General features: G+C 43.2%; 1 protein-coding gene across 2 annotated transcripts in view; it reads right to left on the bottom strand.

Annotated features, from left to right (window-relative positions):
* GALNT13 (polypeptide N-acetylgalactosaminyltransferase 13) overlaps positions 1 to 21,895 on the bottom strand; it is a 143,826-nt gene that overhangs the window by 93,013 nt on the left and 28,918 nt on the right. The window lies entirely within an intron of this gene.

Raw genomic sequence — 21,895 nt, 5'->3', positions numbered from 1 at the left:
GGAATGTTTAAAAAAAAAAAAAAAAAAAAAAGCAACACACCAGAATTTTATGCATGCTCCAGTGGGAGGTTTCATCTCTATCTGGATCTGACTATGTAGCTACTTGCTTTCTAACATTATTTAAAAAAAAAAAAAATCCACTCTCAGTCTTTGATTGTAACCACAAATGCCAGTAAATTATTGTTCTCATGATGTTAACACCAGGATTACAAAGCACAGTATCAGATTCCCCATGAGATCTTGCAAACAGAAAAGGTTTTGAAAACACTTATGTAACTATTGAGATTATCTGAAGCACTTGTAAATTAAAGCCTTTCTAACTGACTTCCTTTATTTTTAATTTACTCTTAACTACCAGACATGTGATACTATAATTCCATCTCTAAAAGAAACACTCTTCAGGCTAGAGTGAATAATAAAAAAAAAATGCATCCTGAAAAATACAGTATCGCAACCTAGTTATAATATCTATTATATAAGATTAGAGATTAGTCTTGAGCAATATTTGTATGGTCAATTCATTATTAGGTCTGCCTTGGTCCTCAAAATTTGACATTATCACACTGGTAACATTTGAATTTTAAGGAAAATCATGGTATCATATCATACAAGCACTCAAAAATAAACAAGATAAAGAATTCCTTTCTCGGAAACATTAAATAATAAAAAAGGAAACATTCCAAGTATATAAATAATTATGATATTTATTCTAAAGCATTATCTCATCAAAAGAATGATACAATCATTATCAGTTTCCTTCCCTAACCTCAATGTGCAACTAAAGAGAAAAGGCAAGTTTCTGTCTTCTACTAATTACTCAGATGTTATATTAACCAGTAGAAGAAAACCCTAAATTTTGACTAATTTTACATTCATGTCTTAAATGAACTCTTGACTGCAGCCATTTAATTAACACCGATAATTTATCTTCAGCGATACCCGTTATTTTCTAGCCTCACGAATAACCCGAACGGCAGCTCCTGCCTCCGCGCTGCAGCTGCGTCCCGCAGCCGAGGGCTGATCCCGCAGGTCTGCTGCGCCTGCCCGGGCCGGGGCGGTCGGGAGCGGAGGCGCTCGCGGCGACGGCCGAGCCGCGGGCTTCTCCGCCACCTTCCAATATTAACATCGGAGCCTCGCAACGGGACCTGGCAGTCCTGCTTTTATTTCTCTGCCCTTGAGTTCATTTTTCCACCTCTGTTATCGCGTTTATTCTGAACAATCTGAATGCTTGATATCCTGAAAACTGTCCCTTAGGAAGGCTTCCTACTAGCCAAAAAGTAATTGGATCGTTTATTTTTGCAACAAAGAAAAAGAATGCTAAGAAAATAAACACTTTTCATCAACAATGTGCTGAAAGAAATTCACCGGCTTTTTATGGAGAAAACTATGATTTCTCCAAGAAAACTAGAGATCAGTGCTTTCTAGAAGAACCGACCAGAAATTTATACAAAAGGTTTTTTTTAAATAAATATTATGGATTTGAGGCACAGACACTTTGTTTCTACAGTTCCAGCGCGTGCTTCAGGTGGACACAGAACATTTTACCGGTATTGCTTGCTCTGTTTTTATCCCGCGCTCTGATCAGAAGCAGCACGGTTCTGTGCTGCAACAGGAAGCAACGTGCCAGGCTGCACTGTGATTACAGGCAAAAAATGAAACTCGTGTCACGTGGACGCTTGACGCCAGGGCTCCTTCGGCACAGCAAGTGGCGATGGGGAAGTTCTGCAGGTACAAGGTCGACAGGCTTCGCACTTAACGCGTTTTAGAGTCAGCGGCAGCATCCCGGGAGCTGCACAGACTGCGGCACTGGGTCCACCGCTAAATGCACGCTCAACATGTCCTTAGATACCTTCTGCCACGTCTAAGCAGAGCTACCGATTCTTCTCACCCGGCTTAGGGAAAGGCATTAATAATTACACTGCTATATATGTTTCCTAACAGGCAGGATTTTACCTTAGAGAATATACCTCACTGTCAAAACATTTAAAAATACCACCAGAAAGAAACAAGCAGGAGAGAGGCACAGGCACGCTGCTCTTCCCAGGGCCTCTCAGCAGCTATTCGGCACTTTACCCACGTCGTTTCTTGGAAACTTCTTATCCTGCGTGATATATGCATATCACTATTATGTAAGTTGTGTGTGTGTGTGTGTATATATATATATACATATATATATACACATATATATATAGTTGGAGCTTTCAGTGCATTCATAAGGTATATTTATGCAATGCACAGCATGTACATAAAGTATTTAGAATAATGGTTGCTAATCAAACTCTGCTATATCCTCACTCTCTGGAAAATGATGGGATTCCTCAAAAACTGTAATTTAAAGAGCTAGTCCCTCAAGCTGCAAATTTTGCTTAAGGAAATAAATTCTGCTTCCCTTCTGCTGGCGAAGACAGGGGGGCACAAACTTCTCTAAATAGCAGCAAGGAGCAGGCAAAAAGAGGCAGCTTGGCTCCTGAGAAGCAGTCACAGAAAAGCCTGTAGGAAGCAGCTTGGCAAACATCCTTCTCCCCAAGAAATGCAATGGAAACGGAAAGGAAGGAAGGAAGGAATTCCTTGGAAAAAGTACAAGCATCTCTGAAGAGGAAGCGGAGCACTTATGGGCACTTATATAAATACATATACCCAACCGTACTATCTCGTCTTAAATACTGTGCGTGCATCTCGAAGCTCTGCGTGGCGGCTGGGGCCGAACGTTCAGCTGGTGTGGACTGGGCGCAAAACCACTCGCAGCTCTTATTAGCTTCTGACCCCCTGGCACGCGCAAACTCAGTTAGACCGAGCTGCCAAGCACTGTAAAGAAAACAAGCTGAAAACACGCAGACCGGGGGGTGGAGCAATTCTGTCAGAGAAAAGAAAAAAAATCACAGGCGCAAAAGAATCCAAGAATATTCACATCAGGAAAAAACTAAACTTTTCATTTTCCCATTCACAAAGTGTAAAAACATTAAAATAAGAACCAAGTAAACATCACAAAATCTGAGATGGGAGGAATATTTAGCAAATGGAGACCTTCCGCAAATATTCAATTTGAGCAAACTTTTTCTAGAAAATTGAGTTTGCGTTTTTGCTAGCACTGCGTAGTTTTGGGAATCTAAAGATGGTGTCAAAACTTTTCTAACACCATGTATGTTACCAAAACTGGATTTCTAACTGTACAAAGCCACTATAAATATTTCTAATGAAATATTTTATTACTTTTTATCCAATCCAAACAAAAAAACTAAATATTTTTTCAAATACTAATTTCACTACATTTTCATATTCCGCTTTATTTTCTTTCTACGAAGTGCCCCTTCGTGCACTTCAAACTAAAACGTACAGAATATTTTCCAAAATACCGAATTTGCATGCAAAAGTTTTCATACCAAAAATTTGATGCAAAAAATCATACTTCTTCAATCACAGAAGAGAAACATAACAGGGGATCTATGCCTCTAGAGGGTAAAACAATCTGTTTCTTGTTTGGAACGTATAAATGGAAAAAGCAGCAACAAGCAGCAACCATGTAGGCTGCTTGGGACCTTCGGCGGGCCGGCTGAGAGCCCGTGCCGGCCAGCGGCGCTCCTCTTCCCCGGAGGAAGCTGTCCTCTCGCGGAGACGCTTTCTTGCATCTGCCAGCAGCTGCCTTCCCCGGTCCAAACGCCCAGGACGAACGACCGTGCTGCCAAGTACGAATGCAGTATCTGAATTTATCTGGGGTCTCGTGTTTTTGGGTAGCTTGCAAGCATAACGGGGACCCGAACGGGTATTGTTCAAACCACTACGGAAGCCTAAAATTGCGAAGAAGCTAAGAAGCTCCACAGAAACATGACCTGGCTTTCCACCAACAAGCCGATTAAGGCGTCTGATCCATAAGCACTGGGGGACTGCTCTTACCGGTGTTCAGCTGAAACCTTTAACGTGCGCTGGAACCAAACAGGACACCAAGCACTTCAGCTCGCTTGCGATTAGCTTTTCCTTCCTGCTGAAAAAAGGACTCGCTCCTCCTCCAGCCTTCTTCTTCTTCTGAGGCTACTCGTACAACATTTGAATGTTATTCTTCACTGTCCTCAGCTATTTTGGTCTCATTCCATGACCTGGCCTTGCTGACATGTCTCCGCAGGCTTGTGTTGATCTTTCACACCCGTCCTCAGCAATCCGATCAAGTTTTTATTTTCCGTACAAAACCTGTGTGATCTGCAGGGACTTGGGCGCCTGCCGCTTTGCCCCGCGCTGTACCCGATGTTCTCCCTAACCGTCGGGACAGTCCGTGACTCTGACCACCAGGTACGGCAGAGGCCTCCCGCGCTCTGCTCTGCTTTAGGCTTGCTTTGCGCGAGATCTTACCCAAAAAGCGCTGTTGGAGGCTCTCCTTCACTAGCACGCCCCAGTTGGTAAGCGATGCCTCTGGCTGAACGTGAGCGCACGTAAACTCGAGGCTTAATTAATCATCCTCCCGACAGAGCGTATCAGGTATCCTCTCCCGCCATCTAAATTTACAGCTGTGTTTTGACACTGACAGTCCGTATAACAGAAATAAGATTCTCTCAGGTTTAGAAACCTCGAAATCCGCCCAGTTCCAGAACTAATGCGGGGCTCGCTGTGCCGTGGGCGAACACCCCGCGCGGCGGCCACGCAGAGCGGCACCACCGCGCCTGGCTCCGGAGCCGAAGCACAGGTCCCTCAACAGCGAGCACGTCTCGAATTTCCAGCAGAAACTCCAAAACTAGCAGACGCATGAGGAACAGAAGGCGAACAAAAAAACGATGAGAGTTTACAGGCTGAAGTAACTGCGAAAATGAAATTTTTGTATACTGGATTAATTCGCTCTTATGAGAACTTAATTAAAATAGGCTATTTTGCTTACCTTGACGACACTCCCTTTCACAGAAAGGAATAAGTCTCAATCTGTCATTAACAGCTTTTTGCCAGCTCTATGAAGGTGAATATAACACATCCCTAAATATATTTTGGTGAGTTTTACAAATAATGTATCACCCCTCAGGAAACATCAAAGTTCATTAAATATCTTTCCTATATACTAATTACATGAGATGATACCATAATTCAAAACAAGAAATTAATTTTTAGATATCTAAAATATTCACTGGAATACTCCACTGCCAGAAAAGGTTTATGAAACGAATTATTTCAAAACTACAAAGATTAAGTCTTCCACAGCTTGGACTTCACCCAGAGATACTTGGTCGAGTTGTAAGGAGAAATGACCAGAAGCAATGCCTGAAGCAGTCATTTTAGATTTGATGCTTTCTACACCGTATCTCCTTCCACCTGAGGAGGTAAAAGGATGTCATAAGCTAAACACACATAGAAACCGGAGAATTGACACTCTTCAGGAGTAGCTAGTGGTTGAGTGCAAGTGGACAAAATTAGAAGCAAGGGGAAAAAATTAAGCAAAGAGAAGTCTCAGCTAAAAATAGAGAATAAACTAGGCAAAAAGAGGTCAAATTCTACTGACCAAAACCAAAGTTTGTGCTGATGATTCAGCAGATAATTTAAGATAAACTTGTTTGTCAAGTAATTTATAACAGGACGAGGAAAAACACAGGAACAAACAATATCAACAGAGGAACTGATCAGATGAAATGTCTCCAGGCTTCCTGAATTTTTTAGTATTATAATTACATACTATTCCAATACACTGAAAAAACGAGCTTGGCTTGGCTTGTGTCCATCATGGAAGGACTGCCATTAGATCGCAGGCACACAAACGCAGAGCGCCGCCTGGCTTAGCACGCTGTCTCGGAGAGACCAATAGCTCATGGGAGAAAAGATACGAACGTGCAGGTTTTAAAATAATTCTTCCACTGATTTACCTTTCGTGATGCGGCGGCTCTATCCAGATCGTTGTGCTTAACAGCCCGGAGGGCTCTAACTCCCCTTTTAAATCTATTTATCTTCTTGACAGTGAACTGCAAAGACTTAACTGAGAGCTGTTCAGAAAAAGAGGTCTCTTGTATTTGTTCTGGATTCGCTTTCTTACATTTCCATTGGTTTTTATGTTTTGAGACACGGCGAATCACTAATCATCCTTCCCCATCTATTTACGGCTTTACAGATCCTCAGCTTAGCTTTGATTGCCTCTTTTCCAAGCAGCGGAATTATTTGATTTAGTCTCTCCCCACACAGAGGCCAACTAGTAGCCCAAGTCACCCCTGCCTACCTTCTTTGAACCACTGATTTCACTCCAGTTTGAGTCAAGCACTAAAAAAGTCCCCTGTCCTTCAAGGGCATAAATTCACATGCTTCTAATGGAGGGAACAAAGCTGCTTTAATTTGCGGCACAACTCTTCTTTTATGACCATCTTTCAAGATCTCGAAACCAAAGTAATCTGCAATTCCCTGCAGATGTCTACACCTTGTCAGACCTGTATCATTTCAGAAGGAATTGTATATAATTATCATTCAAAGAAGGCATCTGTATGAGTCTCATGCTTCAGTTAATTCTATTTAATAGTTGCAACTAACAAGGAACAGCGATTCAGCAGCTCTCATGAATATATTGAAGCAGACTTCAAATATTTTTGAAATGCGCTTTTTAAAAAGTCCAAAAATCTTTTACCTTCAAGCACAAGAATTAACAGTTCATCTCTTCAATGACCATTTTAGCGCACGCAGGGATAAAACACCAACATGAAGCATGCCCACAAAGAATAAAAATACTATTTTTCCAGCATTCTGCCTGCAGATATTTTTTCATCATCTGCCAGAGGCGATAGGCCTCCTTTGGAAACGAAGACAAGGGCTTATTGGAAGTGCTGAGGCCTTTGGTTGAGCACACAACAGCAATCATAAAATTCAAGATAAAGAAAGAAGAAAAAAAGGCAGGGCCCAAGAGATTTCAAAACATTCGATTTATTTAACAATTCAGAAAAGGCTTTGGATAGGGACTGTTAAATGAATAAACATGGCAACACTTATAAGAAACAAGGACTCAGTCTTTTTTGTTTGTTTTGGGGTGTTTTTTTTTTAAACATACACCCTTTCTCATAAATGCGCTGGTTGCAACACGTGCGCTTGGGTTCTAAGTAACAAAGAACACCGCTTTGTCACCGTGGGGAGAATCCACGGATCGACGGCGAGCACCAACCTGCCTTTCGGAACGAGGGCGAGCTACGAAGCCTTAGAGCCGCCCCGGCAGGCGAGGCTGCAAGACTAAGGCTAATTCCTCGTGCGTTTTCTACCATCTTGCTCGTTCTCCTGACAAATCTGGCCAAAGCAAGGCTAACTTCGCCAAGGACGGTGAGATCAGATGCAAACGCTGCCAGGGTCCTCTGGGCCATTTGGTGCCTCTCTCTGGACACGGATCACCCGGCAAATCCTCACCGTTGGCACTGGGAATTGCTGGAACAGGACGAATGCTCGGCTGCAGGTACGGCAAAATCTACACGTTGTTTCCCGCCCCCTCGGTGAAACGCAAGCAGCAATAACGCTGATGAGCGGAAACCAAAGCTTTTTGGTTTAACCAACAAGCACATTTGGGCAAGACGATTTTTTGCATGTTGCAAACGCTTTGAGTGATAAGGTCGTTCAGTAGGTACAAGGTACAAAAATGATCAATACCTATTTCAAAAAAAAAAAATCCTGTGGCATCGAGAAGTATTTTCCCATTTCAGAAGCTGTCTATTCAGTAAGTTATTAAAATCTCCTTCATATATTATTAACAAGTTGAATGTTCTAAAAGAGAAAGTTGGAAATATCCCTTTATACTCATCCATCATAGATATGTGACAACTCCCATCTTCCCCCACAGCAAAGATCAAACCGGAGAGCTTCAAAACTACCAGGATCCTGCACAAACTGAGAGCCACTCTCCTAAACCCGACATTATTCGAAATTTTGCCTGCACAGGAATATACTACATACGCTGCCTCCTGGGCTACGTAGCACCTCTGGAAGGAGGAAGGAGGAAATCGTCCTGGCACGGGTGGCCCGAAGCGCTGGCATTTTGGGCATGTCCCATTTCTGCGATGACACCTTGAACCACAAACTGCAGCTCTCCTTCCATAACAGTCTGACCCGGGCCTGAGTCTCACTCATTCTGCTGCTGTGAAAACCAGCTGCAATTTTAAAGGAAAATCCCTAACTTCACACGAAGCTGAGGAAATAAGTACTTTAGTGCTGTTTGGAAAGATAAAAAGAAATACACAAAGATAAAACTGATGGCAGTGTAGAGACAGGAGACAGAAGGCAGTGTAAGGGGTGTAATCCACATGCAGTTACAGTCTGCCTGATACACTAAATCCGCATGAACTCCCAATACACAGAATATTTAGAAGATAAAATTTGAATGCCTTCCTGGTAAACATACCTTAGTACACGATCATTTGTCTCTACTCACGATGGAAAAATTTGAAAAACACATTTCATAAATGAACTTTGATTGAAACTAAAATGGAGAGAACGTATAAATGCAACGGGAGCGCAACCACCACCTTAACAACAGGCAGTGCCGACCGCTAGTGTCTCCGGTTCCCGACTGCCTTTCTGTCAGTACATGCGCTGCCTTTCCAGGCGCAGCTTATGCATTATGCAGTTCCTAACTATCACTGATTTATATTTTACTACAATGCTAATACGAGGCATGAAATCAGTCACTCTTGTCTCATTCTCAAAGGAATCGTATAAAAAAACTGGGCTTAGACCTCTCTGATACTGCGAGCTACGCTTAGCAATGCGAGCTAACTAAATGCAAAACTACAACCACAGCACCATAGCTGCTAACTCCCTCCGTAACGCACATTGCAGCGAGGGACAGCGCAGGTCCCCAGGCGCAGAGTGGAGCAGGGAACGCGACGAAGGCGCCGCTTCGGCCCAGCGAGAAGGTGCTGCAACCACCGTTACGCGCGGTTTCATGCCGTTCCGTGGATTCTTATCATTTTCCTTCCGAAGGCAGAGCCGAAGAATTAGGTCATTTTGAGCAGGACCTGCCGCTGGGCCACGCTGGGCGGTGCGGATGCCGCTCCGCACATCCCTTCTCCCCCTGCACGGAGCGGGCAGTCCGGCGGACACAAAGCCTGACCTGAACTTGCAGAAAGTTTGCAGCCCTCCTTTCTACACCAAAAAACCCCCAAGAAATTACTAAGCCAAAGCATGCATCATTAAAAGCTGAGATTTTTATTCTATTATGCATGAAATCAGGGGTTTGTTAACTATATCAACACAATGCTGAAACTCCCCAAAGCAGACTCTGCGTCCACTTAATGCCCTGAACACCGAACTCCGAATCGGTAACGATTTACGACTCGTGCCGGAGAAGGGACGCTCGGCCACACGTCCTGTGCCATGCAAACGGACCCCAGCACCGGTGCCGGGTCCGCCGCGCTCCCCGGAAAGCCGCTGGGAAGGCGGCCCCAGACTTCAGCGCTGTTCTCAGCCCACCCGAGCCCCAGCTAGCGGAGGCAGCGAATCCCTGCAACTGACCCTGCAGTTCTCCGGAGAGCGGGAGCCTGGCCAGAGACTTTAATTGCACGGTATTTTAGAAATGATGTGGTCTGCACAGTTTTAATGCAGCGACTCCCCGAAGGGCTAAGGGACAATCCCGCCAACAGATTTCGGTTTCATCGGAAAAGCTGAAACGCTACACTGCAATGCAGCAGAGAGCCGGAGAGGGGTCTGCAATAATGCTGCTGGTCACAGCAATATCCAGAAACAGTCAGAAGAAACATCCAGCAGACCAGCTCAGCAGAGGCCTAAACGCTACAGTATTTATGCACAAATACTGCCCCGGAGAGCGTTCGAGGGACAAGTTTCCAAAGACAGCATGCGCCATCAAAGGGGCACGACACTCGCCTTTTCAGACACTCTGTTCTGCATGATTTAAAAAATTAGTTTGGACATACAGACGTAGAAAACATATCAGTTGGAAACACAGTAATCCCCTAAAACTAGGAGTTTTCTCTCCTCTTCCCTGCTGTGATTCAGTGTCACGATGCAGTTGGTTTCCCAGAGCCACGGCAAGCAACATTTAGCAACCATTTGGTGGTCTGACACATCAGTGCTGGAATAGCTAGGAAGAAAAGAACCCAAAACCTGCCCCCAGATCCCAGTTACGGCAACGGCTGATGAGCTTGCTGAAAAATAGCTGCAGATAACAAAATACACTACTCAAACACCTGAAACAGCTCGTTTTGCCCTGCAGACAGCCTAGTGATACTGCCCCTCAGCACTAAAAGCCTGTTATTTAAAAAAAACAGAAGTAGGTTATTCCTCCGCATCAATTTTATCTATACTGACACAGTTGTACTATACAATTTCATTTTCTAAATAACAGAGATTTGGTATTACTAGAAAAACTTTAGTATCACAAACAAGAACTGCGAGTTTTCAATTGTAATTGGTAACTTGATTGTGAATGTGAAAGAGCATTAGTTAATTTTTTAAAAAGAAAAACTGTCATAGTCTTTAATAACACCTTTATTCTTTACTGCTAAAGAATATTCAGGGAAGAAATCATATAAGCATTTGTTCTAGGCAATGCAACATTGCTCTTTGATTATAAAGCAGAACAAAGTGAGTCCTTACCAACAGGAACTGCCTGTGGATGGTCCACAAGGCAGTCATTTCTCATGGGAAAACCACCAGTTTCCCGTGCTAGAACTATTTTTTTGAATTTTATTCTAGTTGCCATTAAATAACTTGTACTATATTTTAGCTCAAAGCATTATTTTTACATGGTTATTTTACCTTCTTCCATTATTCCTCTAAAAAAGGCAGCTGAAGTTAAAAACCCTATGTCTGAAACGGCTTTGCTTGAGCAGTCAGCCAACGGCTCGGCAGTGGGATCCGCACAGCTCTCCCGCTCAGTACCGCCAGCGGCAGCGACACACAGCAGCACTGCTCCCGGAGTCGGGAAAAGCAGCCAGCAATCTTCGTTCTCGCTTCAGAAACAGAAGACCGTTTCAAGCTAAAGACCGCTCCTGCTCTATCGCCCAATATTTCCAGTTCCGCAGCCGTTCCGAGCGTTCCTCGTGCGACACAACACATCATCCCACCGCTGCGGAGTTACATTTCAGTGCATCACTATCCGAATCGCAGCAACCTTTTATTAGCTTGCTACGAAAAGGCTTTTTTTCTGAATGCTAAACAAGTAATTCTTTCTTGGTTACATCTCCACAGGGAATATAAGAACCTCAGTATAATCCTGATACAATATCCCACATAATTCATTTCCATAAACTCCATATAGAATCCAATAAACTGAAGGATCATTTCACAGCCCTTTGTCATCCGCATGATGCATCTCCTGCTGCTTGTAACTACAGGCAGACTTATCTTAATCCACAACATAGAGAATTCTAGTTCTAATTATATGGTAGCAATAAATCCTGTAAAGTTGTCATAAACATCATTGAACAGGTCATTTACAGTATTTCTCCACATGACTTCCATGATTCTGAAAAAAACCCTAATGCTACTTTCCAATAATAAAAGCAACAGAACTCACTGCAACTCCTATAAATATACTTTCTTCTGTTTCTGCTATACATGTTGTCTAGAGAGATACCAAACTGCAAGCAGCTCTGCTACTGAGAGGCTCAAGGTAGAAAGCCTAAAGGGTGAAAGGAGGTCTGAAGTGAGACAATAAAAGCAAACATCAGATTTAAAAAGAAAAATGTTTAAAAAAAATCATTTAGGATGGATGTAAACCCCATTTACAGCTAATGGTTGCCAGTTTTTATAGAGAAGATCTGAGAAGAAGCATCCTCACATCAAAGAATAAAGCAAGTCTCATGAACAGTCTTCACAAATACATAAGAAACCTGCACACATTTAAATGACCACGTGATACAGTTTTCTAAAGTCAAAAGGTCTCCAGTTACTGACCTTGTTTACTTTGTGGAAACAGATATTGCTAGATGCTGATTAAAAAAAAAATCTAAGTCCAATTAGCCATCACGCTAGTTCAGTGCAGTTCAGATACATAGCTGCTCTTTTTACCAATTCAGCTGTAATGGAATATGCAGACATCACAGATATTGGGCTGAACAGTAAAACAGTTCTCCAGAGGATAAAAGCAATCACCCATTCTAAGCCACAGCCTTCCAACCTCACTGCCGATGCCCAGTCAGTCAACACACGGTATCTTTTACGAATGCGGCACTGAAAGGCTCTTACATAAAAAAATAACAGCACCTACAGGTATTGCTTTTATTTTCTAATATAATCTACTTCAAGACAAACTAGGGAATGATGAAGTATGAAAAGCCTGATTTACAGTAATTAGTGAAGCTTGGAAAAATTCAAGTGTGCTGTAAATGGTGTTGCAGAAACAGTCTCTGTAAAATCTCAATAGTTATATTATCAAACCTGAAAGCAGAAAGTCTAAACACATTATTCACAATGACATTGTCAGACGATTTTGCTGTAATTTGTTTTACAAGCAATTATCCTTTTCTCCTACGCAGAAGTTAGGGGATCGTGTTTCAGCAGCTCCAGCCCCTTGCAGCCCAAGGGAACCTCGAAGACGGCGGCAGGCGGCTCGGCCGTCTTTGCTGGCCTCTTCTCGGGCTGTCCAGCCAGGCACATCCCCGCACTGTGGAGCTGCCACACGAGCGCCAGTTAAGGCAACCTCACATCTATGAAAACAAAGCAAAAAACCTTTCAAGCTCTATCCTTCTTTCGGTAATTTCTAGTTATAATTTTAATGGGCAATGCAGTTATCAGAGAGAAGAGTAGTGACTAGTTTTTTCAGATGACTTAATTTTCATCAGAGGAGATGCCAGGTTTCTTAATAGAAGCTCGGGGAAGAAAAGTAGAAGGCACTCACCATCACACAGAAGACCAGAAATCTACCAAAAAGGGAGGTTTAAAAATATGTTAAGAGTGCAACAACTTCTTTTGCATGCACTGTGACTCAGTGACTCTTTTCATGTTAAAATCCCTGGGCCAAAGTTCCCTGTTGAAAGTACCAGTTTCTCAGTCACTCCCTAAGTGGGGAGAAAGTTTGAATTCCTCACTAGCAAATTTTCCATGCTCTGCTCCAGGTGAACAAGCAAAGAGAACAACCAAACCCACTTTGCTTGTGTGATCTCTCTCTCAGTAAGGTAGTTCCTGCAAAAGGAACATGGGTGGGGAGGGCAGAAGGAGGACCCTTCAAGCTAAATTTCCTCAAAAAACAGAAATCATGCATGTGGAGCACTTCATACTTTATCAGGTGTTAGTTTTTATTACCGAGAGCGCCAAAATAAAGATGTACGGTAATGTGCATTTCTGCCTAAATTCATGGGGGTTCCCTTGGTGAAATGTCTGATTTGGTTTGGATTTCCCTCACTTGGCAATCCTTGCAGACAGCCGTACCAGCAGCTACCAAAAAATGTTTAAGATAATCAGTACTCCACTCAACTAACAGAAAGCATACTTGCAACCTTTCCACCTTCATGTGGGATGCGCGTGTCCCTCCAGCCAGGAAACCTTCGCCAACGAGGCATTTCAAAAACAGGCAATAGCCACTCTTTGCTGCCACGCTCAGTTCCAACATGCCAAGACAAGTCTGATGATGCAGAATTTCATAGCATCCGTGAAACATCTTTACGTCATTAAAGTAATTTTAACATTCAGAACATATCCTTCAAAAAGATGGATGTCTTAGCAAATAGAAAATATTACCCCGAGTTTTATTTATTCCTTTCTATACATAGAGTCCCCCACTTTGCAGCTTCAGGAGCTGTGCTCACAGCTCCCGGGGAGCAGATCCCAGGACTGCAGATCCTGCCCGCACCACTGCGCCCCGGCGAACACGAGCTCTGCGCGGCCGAGCACCCAGCACCTCCTTGCGCTGGGTACAGAGACCCCTGCACGGGATTTTATCCCGTGGTGTTTATATACGTACTTTCAGTAAAGACCGTATCAATGGCACGGATGCACATACTTCGGCACCAGAAACAGGCAGAAACGGGCAGTGGTTGCATTTGTATTAAGCAAATACTTCTAGATAACTGGTTAACTTCGCTGTTTCATATGCAGAAAGATAAAACCAAAACTGCGCAATGTATAAGACAGAAAAGCAGCTCATTTCTTACTTAATTAAAACATATAGAAACTTAAAACAAGGCTTCAAGATCAAGCCGGCAACGAATGGCAGCAAAATTCAGCCTATTCGTTTGTCTCCTCTGTTGCAGCAAGAAATATCGTGGATGAAAATCCAAAAGGAGAAAAGGATTCACATTGGAAGCTTCTGCTCCCAAAATACTCTGGAGCACTCAGTGTAAACACAACATATACGTGACTTTTTATATATATATTTTAAGGTGTATTTACAGCACACACCAGCATACTGCCTCCCTACAGGAGGCTAGGAACCTCGATGCCTGACCTCCAGCACCATGAGCTCTGAACTACAGCTCTTCCTCGCTCCCACCAGCATTCAGGGAGTCGGCAGTACTCGGATACAACACCGGCATACCGAGCACACCGCTGCTCTCGCTGCAGGCCCGCGGCACAACGCGGCAGCTCCCTGCAAGAACGATGCTTTGCTCTTCCGAACCAACCGCGCAGGTCGCTAGGAGCAAGGACAGATGAATCCGCTCTTTGCGGGGAGGAGATGATATTCAGATAGATCGCATACTCATCAATCACCTTTACGGCTGTGTTATAAATGAATTCTGGACTTGCATATACAGTGAGATATGAGTCACCTCAAAGTAATAAATGCGCAATAACCCAGCAAAGACGTATTGATATATCAATATTAATTTAAATGCAATGGAAATCTCTTACTTGCGCTACCTGCTAAGTAAGCGGGTGTCCATGGAAAGAGAACGGACCGAGAATCGACCTCTCACGCGCTGCGGAATACATTCCCTGCGTCCCTGCAGCCAGGAAGAGCTCCTGCTCCGCGGCGGGGTGCTGGCGACGCTCCGTGTGCCGGGGGCTACCGCCGGCGAGCGGCGCCTTCGCCCTGCCGGAGCCCGTGCCGCTGCCGCGGGACGAGGGGCACCTCCTTTAGAAATATCTCATGCTACTGCAATGACATTATCTATATAGCAGGTAACCACAGCTCGTGCTTCTGCGACCTTCCAAGGGGCCTGCGTCAAACAGGTTTGCGTCTGTAAGTTTATGCTACTTTTTCCTTTAGCAGTAGTACACCCTTAATTTGAAGAATTCACCATCAAAAATGAAGACAAAAAACATTAAAACAAGGCGAGTAACAAATGCGAGAGGCACAGCGACAGTCAAAGCAGTCTTCTGCAAAACAATGTTAAACCAAAATTAAGTGAACGGGATGAAGGTTAGAAATAATTCATTTTTGTTTCGCTAATTTTTTTAAAACATTCCCTGAACCTCCATGGCTGTCATTCTAGCGTTTTAGAGCACCTTATAAAGTCACAACATTACTGACAAGTAATTTTCCTATCTCAGCATTTTATCTGCTTTCATTAACAGGCTTGATTTTTCCACATTAATGGAAAGAGAAATATTTAATAATTGCTTGAATTTATTTGCGCATCTTCAGTAAATCTTTAGTAACAGGCGGGATGCGTGCGGAGCACCCGGCATTACCGTACCTGCGGTCTGACGCAAGGTTCGGTGCGTAATTATGTCAAATTTCAGCAGCGCGCATCAATCAGTTGTTCACAGAAATGACATTCTTTGGTCTAGGCTGGAGAAAACACTGTTTCAGTGAAAAAAAAGGACCTTTCTGAAGAGGCATTGTATCGTGAATTAATTCTCAGTAACTTGCTTACGAAATTTCCATTCTCCTTGAAAGAAATGCGTATTTCTTGCTAACAAGTGGTGCAACTCATTTCCAAATGGGAATTGGTATTTACAGAGTTTTCTGCCACTGGCAGCGAAGGAGCTACCGCCTGCAGCGCAAGCTCTCGCCCAGTGGGAGGGGAGGCTGGAGCCAGATCCAGAGCAGCCGGAGGAGCTCCAGCCTGCCCTTGGGACGAGCCCCCGCTGGGGACAGGGTGCCCGAGGGAATTCTACTGCAGGGAATTCATGCACAGGTCCAAAAATGGAAACTCCCACCCTTCCCTGCGATACAGGAAAGCCAGGAGAGAGAAATCCTGTCTTGCCAGAAGGATTCAAAACCAAACAAGTGGCAGTTTATGACGTTCCCATTCTAGAAAACCAGCGTTTATAAAGAAAAAACTACATACCATTAAATACCTTGCACCTGGGCATTGAAGTCTGCCCCCAAGATCTCCATTCCTGTGAACACATGGCAGCTTAAAACGTTTTACTCTCATACTGATTATTGCTATTCCATTCATTAAACGGTTTTCTACAAAATATTTTAATGAAGTAGTTAAGTATTGAAAAGATCTGCTAAATTTGAAATTACTGTAAAAATTGTTATGCCTTTAACACTGCACTTTATTAAATTTAATGAAAGTTAAATGCAAAAAAATTTTTTCCCCCTAAAAGAATCATAGTTCAAGTTCTCTTACAAGAGCAGCTACTGAAAAATTTTACCTTACCAAGAAAAACACCTCTCTCCCTCCCTCCTAAAACATGGTGTCTGCTGGGGAATCAGTCTTATTTTTATGACTAGTTTAAACATACTAATCTACGGAGGCCATATTAAGCCCTGTACTATTGTGTTACAAATTACTGTAACTCATGATTTACGAAAAAGGAAAAGGAAGACTTCCAGTTCTTGCAGACACTAAATCACGCGGGCTCTGTAAGTTAGACCTTCTCTATTTCCTGCCTAAAGTGGCCAACTTTACATTTTCACCCCGCAGCTGAAAAAAATAATTTTCAGTGACATTGCTGCTTGTGCACAGTAACTGACGGCCATTTGGGTTCATAGGTAGTAAAAAACACTTCTTATTAAAGCAAACCACATTCTTAACCAAAGAGTAAACGAACCAACCAAGGGACAGATAAAGTCAATGTAACCCATCCTCATCCAAGAAAAATCTTAACTGTCAAAATTTGACAAAAATCCCATGAGGGGGGTGCACGTGAGTTTAGAAAACGACCGGCTGCATGGGAGTGAGTTTTGCTATTGGCTACTGATGACAAGTTACTCACAAAAGATGGACTTTCCCATTCCTGCGATGTGCCTGATGGAAAGCACTCACAACTCTTGTACCTCTTCAGGCGTCCCGACACCTCCGCGCTGAACACCTCCCCGGGGGCCCCGCGCAGAGGGCGAGCAGGAGCTCGGCCGGGAGCCGTTCGGCACATCTTCAACGCATGGTTATCATCGAGGCTGTTCTTCTGCAAGGCTCTCTCATAATAAATGCTACTAAATCGGCGAGAGATTTACAGTTTTCACCCTCCAGGGCTTTGCTTCTTTTCTCTTTTTAAGCAAGACTCAATGCCAACAGCAGCAGCAAGCAGACAGAAAAGAACGAATCTCCGCAGGCTCTGTAGCCTCTGAGGACACGCGCTCTCTTCTAGAGCCGAGCTACCCGTCGTGCCAGAGCGTGCGCTAGCCTAATGAGCTGCTTTCCAGCGAAAGGTAATGCTGTTTTACATCAAGGTTTGGTAAGGAGCAAGTGCAACACAAAAAAAAAAAAAGCAGGAAACTGAAAACAACATTTGGATCAAACGATCTAATTTCAAATTAAAGACAGGGATAAATAAAAATAAATTTGTAGGCATGTGTCACAACTTAATTATGGTTTGTTAATTCAGATATACAGAAAACAAAAAAACAAAAAAGGAAAAAAACTGTTTTCCCCTTCTCCTGTGTTTCTCTTTTTTACTTGTTTCAAAATAGAATAATCAACACAAAGTAAAGCAGGTCCATGGGAAACCCTTTGTGATACAGTCAATTACAGAATCCGTACCCAGCTTCCGGAATGACATAGGTACGTGTCTAATCCCACAGGGGAAAGCGTAACGGGGGAGCGGAGGACCTGCCGCTCCTGGTGCCCTCCGCTCCAGCCGCCCAGGAACACTCGGCAGACCCTCAACTCCGTTTCTTTACTTGCACGCCAGGCACAAAAGAGTGCCGCAAGGGCTAACGCTTCAAAACGTTTCATTTCCGGGGCCATCGAGATGCCTCCTGAAGGCTTTCTGCAATCAGAGATCGCCACAAATTCCCACTCACGAATTAATAACAAGGTTATAAGCCAAACTGTCTGATTTCATATTAAATGAAAAAAAGAGAAAAGAAATAGGATTATCTATAGTATAACATGTTTTTTTTATAACTTCCACGCTTTAAATTCTGCAGGTTTTATTATATGCATCAAAATTTAAACATCAGCTTTCTGGCCACACACACATCTTAATCCTATTAGAAAAAGCTGTCTAAGGATGAAGAAAGGACTGGATTATTCTTTTCATAGCTGTAACACATCCCATCATTGAGTAATTTTATCCATAATTTCCTACCTTCCTACTTGCTTGCCAAGTGACCAGTCTATGTAGTAAATGACAAATGAGGTTAAGCCAATACAGACTATATAGCAAGGATGCACAGAAAAGACAACGACGACATATAACTCAGAGAAATAAGCAGTCTGAGGTTAAAACAAGAAAGTCTCTTAAAGTAAAATACATGGAAAATCTAAGCTTGTACGTGAACCCAAGTCAAGCACATCCTCAAAAGGCAAATGTATCAATGCAATTTTAACACATCAGTTCTTGCTCATCAAATCTTTGGTGCTTATAGTCTCCGCTCCTTGTTTAAAATTGCATGTAGATCATTCTGAAGGGTGGACTCTGGGTCCAGAAAAAATAGCTTTTTTTTTTTTTTTAATTATTTCTTAAGTAACTCTCAATTAACATTGTTTATTCAGTGCTTGTATTCTGAAGCGACAAAAGATGCTTTCCTTTCCAAACCATTAGGCAAGCTCTGTTCACTACCGTTTGAAAGAGACCATGCACTGAGACTGTCCATCTTCCGCACTGCAGGGGTTCCTTTTCTCCAATATAAAATAAGGAAATAAACTGCTCATATTACACCATTCAAATCTTAATTTATTCATAACAAACCAATCTTCTCCAAGGGATATACAGAAGGACTTGATCCAAATCACTAATAACAAGATATTACCCAAAACAGTAGGCGACGTTCACCTCTTCATGTCCTTCTGAAAGTCCCTCAGAGCAGCTTCCCTAAAATGAAGCCTAGCTGGTATATTTATCTGTAGACTACATCCCTTTCAAATCAGAATAGTATTGCCACATCTTTTTAAAGCAAGTGCTCGCACATTTCCTTATCCTTAAGGATTCACTGAACTGATTGCTTTCCCACCAGCGCAGAGCAGGAACGCACTGTTTTGCTTGCCTAGTTCTCAAACAGACAGAGCACTCCTACCCACCAATTTGTTCTCTTTGAACGTAAAAGTTTTAAAGACAACTTGGAAGTTATCCAGATGCTTCAATACTGGCATTTACTGCCACTTCAGGTACTTTAAAGATGTCTAGGTACCTTGCCTGGTTTCTGCTGCCATCCCGAAAAGAGGATGGGGTAATACCTGCCAGCCCGGCACAGGCACCACGGACATGCCAAGTTATCTATAGTGGTATTGGATGCCTTTGCTCAGGCAGGTGAATGAGACCCCCATCGTAACAGGACTTCGTAGGTCACTGGTTCACTCCTCTTGCAGAGACTTTGCATAAAGGCTTCAGCACAAACGCTAATCGCCACAGAATACCCCATTAATTGCAGAGGGCTATGTAACGCAGTAAATGTCAGAAATGCTTAAGCTGCAACTGGAACTGAAATGTTCAACTCCTCACTGTTCGTAAAAGGTACTACTTGTTCTGCTCAGCAATCAAATATTAAGCTTGCTCTGCTGTTACCCCTTCCCGATTTGTTCATGGCTTCTCCCAAAGACAGCTCAGCAGCAGCTCCTGGCTTACTTCCAAACCAGCAAAAGATTTCAGGCTTTCTTCTGCTCTACCTCAAAACGACATCTGGTTCTTTTGCTGTGCAAGGTGCGGATACTGCACATGGTGCAAACGGTGACATGTCCAAACAGAGAGTATCCCAGTTAAACAGGATCTTCAAGGTAAGACGAGCACAACGGATCAGTTAGTAATGCAGTATTAAGCTAGGTAGCCTCAGCTGAGATGAACAGAGGAGCTCACAAGCACAGAGATACAGCTCACATTTCGGTCACGCTGGAAAATGGGGCCTTTCTGTTTGCTCTTAAAATACTGCCTTCTGTATTAGGTTTACACTTGACTTCAGCCTATGATCAGAAACCACCACAAAGCATGCATACTACACCGCCTGAGAATACGAGATGCGGGATCTAATTTGCAATCTGTCCCTTTCTGGTGCAAGGAAACAAGGCAATAAACAGATTTACTGTTGTAGCCTCTACTAGGTTTTATTTCACTAAGCGCAGAATTTTTCCATTAAATAGATCTATTCAAGATATTTTGTCGCAGTAAATCACTAAAGGCGTTGTGCTGTTTTTATGACAAAGAAATCTGTTTGCACAGACTCCACAGATGCTGGCTGATTTGCCATGTCTCAGACAATCCTGAATGCGTAGAAGCTACAGGATAAGATTTGCTACTAACGTTGGGTGGCGAGATGAGGACCGTATTAAAGAGGACGCAGGGGTTTTGACTACTTTAGCTTCCCCAGCAAAATGGGGACGGACGCTCCCCAGCGTGCAAAGCGCTCGGTGGTCCGGCGGGAAGGCCGGGATGCGATCCCTGCGCAAAGACCGTCATTTTCTACGACGCGCGAGAAGGAACCGTGCGCAGCGTCTCCGGGTCTGGGCGGCAAAGCCAAGCTCTCTCCGAGGCCGCGGGAGGACCGTCTACGCCGCGGCACCGTGCTGGGAAAGCTACGTCAAAACGGAGCACGAGGCAAGGCGGGTCGGACCCCGCGCCGCTTCTCATTCGCTCCCCAGCTTCGGCAGGAGGACCCACCTGAAGGATGATAAATCTAAGTACCCTACCTGGCTTGATCGAATCAAGTCTTTGGGGACCTGTGCTATAAACCAGAGAGGAAGAGAAACTCTGTTTCCAATCGAGTTTTAAGATGTCAAGCACCAGCTACATTATGACAGTGATTTGGAAAAACACATTCCAGAGTAAATTAAAAATGGATTTTACCCATCATTAATGTGTCTTAATCTGACAGTTTATGACTGAATCCACAAATATTGATCAAATGTTTTTATATTAGTTTAAATGCTACAGAAAAAATGCATCAATATTGTTAGGCTTCTGCCTTTTAATGCTTATAGAAGTGAAGCTTTTGGCCAAAGAAACTGTAGCTTAAATTAAATCTTTTCAGAGCAAATACACTGACTTACTTAGCAATGTAAGGCAGCTGCCTTACATTAACTACCTTATAAGACCATATGTATTTGGAGTCCAAAGCAAACTCCAAAATAAGTAAGTTAAATTAAAAACCCCGACAAACACACGTAACTGCTTTCCAGGCAGCTTGGCTAGCCGGTCTGCGCTAAGGGCTCGGTGCACGTGTCTGCGCACACGCAACGGTGCGGGAGACCTCGCCGGGGCTGTGTCCCTTGGACCTGCCACCTCCCAGCCCACCGACTCGCAGCACCTCTCGCTCCACGTCCGTGCTCCTTCCCTGCTACCCGTGAAACGGGTATTCGTATCAACTCATGGGAACTGGATGTAACTCAATTTTTAGCTGCCAGGGAAGAGCTCGAGTTATTATTTAGGAAGAAAACACAATCTTTGCTTTGTTTCAGTTATCTAAAATATGTATGTATGTACACTAACCCATATTTAGAAGCGTGTAAATAATGCCTGCAGTAGAGGAAATTTTAACTCACAGTCTGGAGAAGAATCAGGCTTTAAAAATATATATATATATATATATATATTTATCAATCTCTCTCTCAGTCCAATTTATTGGTGCAAGTCACGATCCCCCTACGTACTTCGTTCACAGTAAAATCCATAATACAGTTACCTCAATCAATGAGCTCAAACACGTTGTTTAAATGATTTCAGAGTCTGAAATTCACTATGA

Source organism: Apteryx rowi, unplaced genomic scaffold, assembly GCF_003343035.1.
Source record: "Apteryx rowi isolate R43461 unplaced genomic scaffold, aptRow1 scaffold_145, whole genome shotgun sequence".
NCBI classification, from domain to species: Eukaryota; Metazoa; Chordata; class Aves; order Apterygiformes; family Apterygidae; genus Apteryx; species Apteryx rowi.
This window is presented reverse-complemented; position numbering and strand designations above follow the sequence as displayed.